Source organism: Polyergus mexicanus, unplaced genomic scaffold, assembly GCF_030449975.1.
Source record: "Polyergus mexicanus isolate NDT 795.1 unplaced genomic scaffold, iyPolMexi1.0 SCAF_22, whole genome shotgun sequence".
NCBI classification, from domain to species: domain Eukaryota; kingdom Metazoa; phylum Arthropoda; class Insecta; order Hymenoptera; family Formicidae; genus Polyergus; species Polyergus mexicanus.
This window is the reverse complement of record NW_027223342.1, coordinates 1,170,873-1,176,887: the sequence shown is the minus strand read 5'-3', so window position 1 is coordinate 1,176,887 and position 6,015 is coordinate 1,170,873. Positions and strand designations below refer to the sequence as shown.

At 33.6% G+C, this 6,015-nt stretch overlaps 1 long non-coding RNA gene across 1 annotated transcript; it reads left to right on the top strand.

The window, feature by feature from the left end:
• Nucleotides 1-1,946: 1,946 nt before the first annotated feature.
• Nucleotides 1,947-4,165, top strand: LOC138942354 (uncharacterized). Its single transcript, XR_011448294.1, has 3 exons — nt 1,947-3,357; nt 3,712-3,790; nt 4,080-4,165. It is a non-coding gene; the product is annotated as an uncharacterized lncRNA (long non-coding RNA).
• The last annotated feature ends 1,850 nt before the right edge of the window (nt 4,166-6,015 follow it).

The following is a 6,015-nucleotide window of genomic DNA, read 5'->3' as shown; positions in this document are numbered from 1 at the left end:
GGGACGCTCCGTCGACATCAAATTCCTTTCTTATGTGTTATCATTCACACGACGACATCCGCGCAGTAAAGTAGCTGTGCGAAACGCTCCGTCAAATTCTCTTTCTAAACGAAATCGCGATAAATATCAGGAAATAATTTGATACAATAAATATAAATTATCTTTTACATATTTTAAATAATTATACCGCAACAATAAATTTCGAGGCACGTATTTCGCGTGATGTGTATATACATTTAATCAAGAGTTAAAATGATAGATATCAAAATTGTAAATGTAAATTGTTTTGTCGCGATGTTTCTTTCCCTTTATAAATAATAATTATTTCTCTAAAAATAATTAAGATTAAATTATGTTTCGTCCGTTCTGCTTTTTCATTTAACTTTTCGACGATTTAAATATGATTCGGATTGAAAACGTATAAAAAAATAGTCGAATCGAAGGTCCGAATAATTAAAATGACGATAAGTTTCGAGACATATTAATTTATTAAATAATTGATCTATAATTTAAAATATTTGTATAGTTTAATATTCCGCTTGTTCATAATACGAAAAATATATTTTCGGTTGCGAATTATCAATAACATGATATTCGGCTTTGGCGGCATAAATATTAGCGCGCTATTATTAAGGTATTACTACTTATGGTTAATCATTGTCACGGCGACACTCGAACAGTAAGGTAGTAAAGCGCGAGACATTATCAAATTCCTTTTCTAAACGAGGTCGCAACAAGTATCGGAAAATAATTTAATTCGATAAATAAAATTAATTATCTTTTATCTTGTATAGCCTAAATCCTAAATAATACATAATTATATCGCAACGATAAATTTCGAGGCGCGTATTTCGCGTCAACATAATTTAATTTGATAAATAAAATTAATTATCTTATATTTTATATATCTTAAATAATACATAATTATATCGCAACGATAAATTTCGAGGCGCGTATTTCGCGTGAAAATAATTTAATTCGATAAATAAAATTAATTATCTTTTATTTTATATATCTTAAATAATACATAATTATATCGCAACGATAAATTTCGAGGCGCGTATTTCGCGTGATATACATTTAATCAAGAGTCGAAGTGACAGGAATCAAAATTGTAATTTATTGTTTTGTCATAATCTATTTCTTCCTTTGTAAGCAATAATTATGTCTTTAAAAATATTTCAAATTTAATAATATTTTGTCCGATACTTTATCGTTTAACTTTTCGACGATTTAAATATGATTCGGATCGAGAACGCGCGATAAAATAGTCGAATTGCATCCGTCCGAATAATTAACGATAAACTCCGTGATATATTAATTGCTTGCTAAATAAATAATATATAATTTAAAACGCTTGTATAATTTAATATCCCGTTTGTATATACGTCATATAGTGCGCAAAATATTTTCGGCTGCGAATTATCAATAACATGATATTTAGCCTTGGTGGCGTAAACATTAGCGCGCTATTATTAACATGTTACGGCTTACGATCTTGTTATCATTTATACAAGGATGCTCGAGCAGTAAAGTATTGGTATAAGACGCTCCGTCGAATTCTTTTTCTAAACGCGACCGCGACAAATATCGGGAAATAATTTAATATAATAAATAATTATTTATCTTTTACATATCTTAAATAATACGTAATTATATCTCAACGATAAATCTCGAGACACGTATTTCGCGCGTGACGTATACACATATAATCAAGAGTCGAAGTGACAGAAATTAAAATTGTAAATTATCGTTTTGTCACGATTTTTTTCTCTTTTTATAAACAATAATTACTTCTTTAAAAATATTTCAAATTTAATAATATTTTGTCCGATACTTTAGACTAATCTCTCAATTATAAAATATATTTTTCCTCTCTCTTAAGTTATATATTATATTAGAAAATTATATATTGTATAAAATAACCCTCCATGGGTACACCTTGACGTGGTGGAGTGGCTTCAGTACCTGGACGGTATGCCTTAAGGTCTTAACCGTCCTCAAGGTTTACTGTGAAGGGGAAACCAAGTACCCAGCGTCGTCGTTGCTGTCATCGTGCCGCGGACGGCCCGCCGTATCGTTGGTGCTGTCATCGCGCCGCGGATGGCTTGTCGCGTCGTCGGCACCGTCATCGTGTCGCGGACGGCTTTCGCGTCTTTCGCGTCGCGTGTCCGTACAGCATTGCCACGAGTCGCACAATGGCTCATATGTGGCACGCGCATTTGTGCGTTGAACGCACATTAGTGCGTCGTCGTTGCCGTCATCGTGCCGTACGAGCAACGATGCGTCGCGTTGTCGCGGTATCGCGTTTTCGCGTCGTCGCGTCTTCGTGTTGGACTTTTATCTCGTTTTCACGATTGTAACCGAGGATCATACTTTGTTGCCGACTAAATGGGATGTCTCTCAGCGTTGCAATCGTTAATATATTAATACCTATTAATATAATTAATTTTATATTAATATCAGTTAATATTAATTCTATATTAATATTATATATTATATAAATATTTATGTATTAATAAATTTAATATATTAATGTAGGCGCAACGTTAAAACGCCTCAGTATCGCGGCTGAGGTGAATGCCGGCCGCGTAGCAACGTATGTTCGTGCATAGTATAGATGCATGTTCGCGCGGTTAATCTTGAACTTCGGTTCGAGAATCGGCTGTTGAGGGCACGTTCTGCTCCGACGAACGGTTCGGCCCGAATCGGTTAGAGTTCGGTCGATTGTTTTGGAATGATCGTTAATGGGTCCCTTCTCTTGTACCGTCTAACAGCACATTGTAGAAATACTAACATGTTTGGCATCTGAGGAGTCGGCTGTTCTAATTAGGTTCGATTTTCGCTCGCTAGAGAAGTTGATCTCCTGCTTTCGAAATGCTAGATTGTTAGCACGTAGAAGGTGGGTATCTTCATTCTCGACCCGTCTACCAGCCTTACGATAAACCCGGCTCAGTCTGTATGATAGAGACTTGGTGGTTCGTATGAAATCGTTCCTAACGATGTTCTAGTCGGCCCTCGATGGGAGCAGGCGCGGGTCAAGAGTCGAGCGAACCCCATTCGCGATTATTCCATCGATCGATTTCGTCTTCTTCCGCTTCCGCTTAACCTTTGCTCGAAGTAATCGGTGAATTCCCGACCTGTCGACTCGAAGTATGATTCTCACGTGAAGCGGGGTTCGATCGTGCCGAAATTCGAAAGTGCGGGAGTGTCGTTTAAAGTATCGCGCGTATAAGTGCGGAAGTAATCTTTTAATAAAAGTGCGGGAGTGCCGTTTAAAGTATCGCGCGTGTGAATCAACCTGAGAGGAGGAGGAGGCCTAGGAGAGGCATCGGGCACCGATGGAACAACCCTATGGTAAGTAATTTGTTATTTGTATATTAATTATTTATTAATCGCGTACGTACAATTTAATTTAAATAATTAATCGCGTAATTTGGCTTTTTATTTATATGATTTAGACAAGAGAGAATTAGAGAAAAAGATTTTTATATGAAAGCTATAATCTTATAAAAGTTTTTACTTTTAGATTATAGCTTATGTATGGAATTATTAGTAGTAGTGTTTTTTTCAAAATTTATAAGATTGTTTTATTAATCTGCGTATTATTATATCCATCGAATGTAAAATTCAATGTGTATAATAAATTTTTTAAAATATTAATTATTTTGAGTATTGCTACAATTTGCATCTTCTATTTGTATGTTACAGATCAATGTAGTGACCGTGACATTCTGAGAGGAGGAGGAGGCCTAGGAGAGGCTTCCTGCATCGGCGGAGCAACCCTAGGGTGAGTATTTATTATTTGTATATTAGTTAAATTAGTTAAAAGTCGCGTACGTGCATTAATTCGGTCTTATTATTTGAATGAATGAAACAAGAGAAAATTGGAAAGAAAAACTTTTACATAAATCTTATAAAAGTTTCAATGTGAAAGAAAATCTTTTTATAATTTATAAAGTTATTTATTTATATAAAGTTTCTTTGTTAGTATTGTGTATTCATCGGATGTATAAATATTTCGAAATATTAATTATATTTCGCCGCTATAATTTGGATTTTATATTTATATGTTACAGACAACGTAGCGACGTAGCCTCAAGACCAACAACTCCGCTGTTGCGCATCAGTGCCGGTGAGTGACAAACTTTTATTTAATTTTAAAGTAACGGATTTATAGAAATTGTAGATATAGATTGTAGATTGTAGATTGTAGATAAATCCATTGCTTTCAAATGGATGAGCTAAAACAGTTGAATGGAATAATTTTTATTAAGGTCTCTTGATATGCATTGCATCTATTGCAAAAATAAATTAAAGTCCAAATTAAAGAAGGAAGATTATAAAAAAAATATTTTATATATTATATATTATATATTATATATTATATATAAAATATTATATATTTTTTGGATATAAAATATTTTTTTTTTTTGATTGATAAATTCTGTTTCATTTGTTTAATGAAGACATTAAAATAATTTTATTAATTATATAACATAGTAATAATTTATTCATGTATTCATGCATCGATTTTATACTAATTTTGTTATAGCCCATTCATCTATATTATTATATCAATTAAAGTTTTACTTTAATTGATGTAAAGCCAAATTATCGATCTATTAAATTATATAAAATATAAATGCTTTATTATTTTAATTTTAATATAAATTATATATTATTATAAATAATATTATATTATTATAAGAATTTCAATCAATTAATTTTAATTGATAACTTGGCATTATATTAATTAAAGTAAAGTTATATTAATGCATGACAAACGATCGTAAACGAGCGTAAATTTGCGCTCATTCACCGGCAATGATAATTAGCCGGCAACGGAAGGAATTTCTTCCTTCATTGATCTCCCATTAAGGGCGAAGCTACATTTCTGACTAAATAAATAGTCATAATAAATATGGCCAGGATGAATGAAAGGTAAGTTCAACTGGCCCAACGGAAGCAGCATACGGTAATTCTATTAGGGCACGCGAGTAGGGCACGCGAGTAGGGCACGCGAGTAGGGCACGCGAGTTTGGCACGCGAGTAGGGTATATAATTGCTATTTTACTCTATGTGTGTATGAACGTGCAAATAAAAATAGTTTATATAATATAAAATATTCTAAATTGAATTATGCAATTATTCGAAATAAGGGATTAAAATTAATCACAAAACGTAGCATGAATATTTATTAATATGAGATATATATATTTTTATATATATAATAATAAAATAGCGTAACAGCATATTATATTTTACATAATTCTAATAGCAAAAATATTAAGGCATATTACGCACGCGCGCCCGCTGAAAAAGCGGTATAAATAGGGCACGTCCACCTGCGTGCAACGGCGATCATCCATCGGCCGTTGCACTCCTGAATTCCACGGGAAAGACCATACCGGACGAAACGACAACGCGCTATCCGCGAACCGGCAATAATTCCGCGACCGCCATTTACGAAATCGGCCTCGCCATTAATACGGCGCGCTAAGTCCCGCTCAGGGGGAGGATCTATATCCTGCCGCGACATCGATCGACGTATGCGAATCGATACAAGCGCGGTTAAGTACCGCCCACCAACCCGACCGAAATTACCGCCCACCGGCCCGACCGAAATTACCGCCCGATAACTGGTGGTCTCTGCTACCTCTTTGCTTATCGTGTTATCCCAATACTTTTGCGGATTTTGAAGCATTAAATTTTCCGCTTTCTATAATTTACCTCCTTGCTACCTCTTTGCTTATCGTGTTATCCTGATACTTTTGCGGATTTTGAAGCATTAAATTACCCGCTTTCTATAATTTAACTCTGTGCGACAGAGTTCTAATAAAATAAAACATTAACATAAATTATATACACACAATATACTCTCTCTTTCTCTATCTCTTTGGCATATAATATAATTATATATATATATATATATACGTATGTGTATTAAATTTTAATAAAGTTTTATGATAAAGTTTAAAATAAAAAAGTCATAATTGTTAAAAAATAAATTAT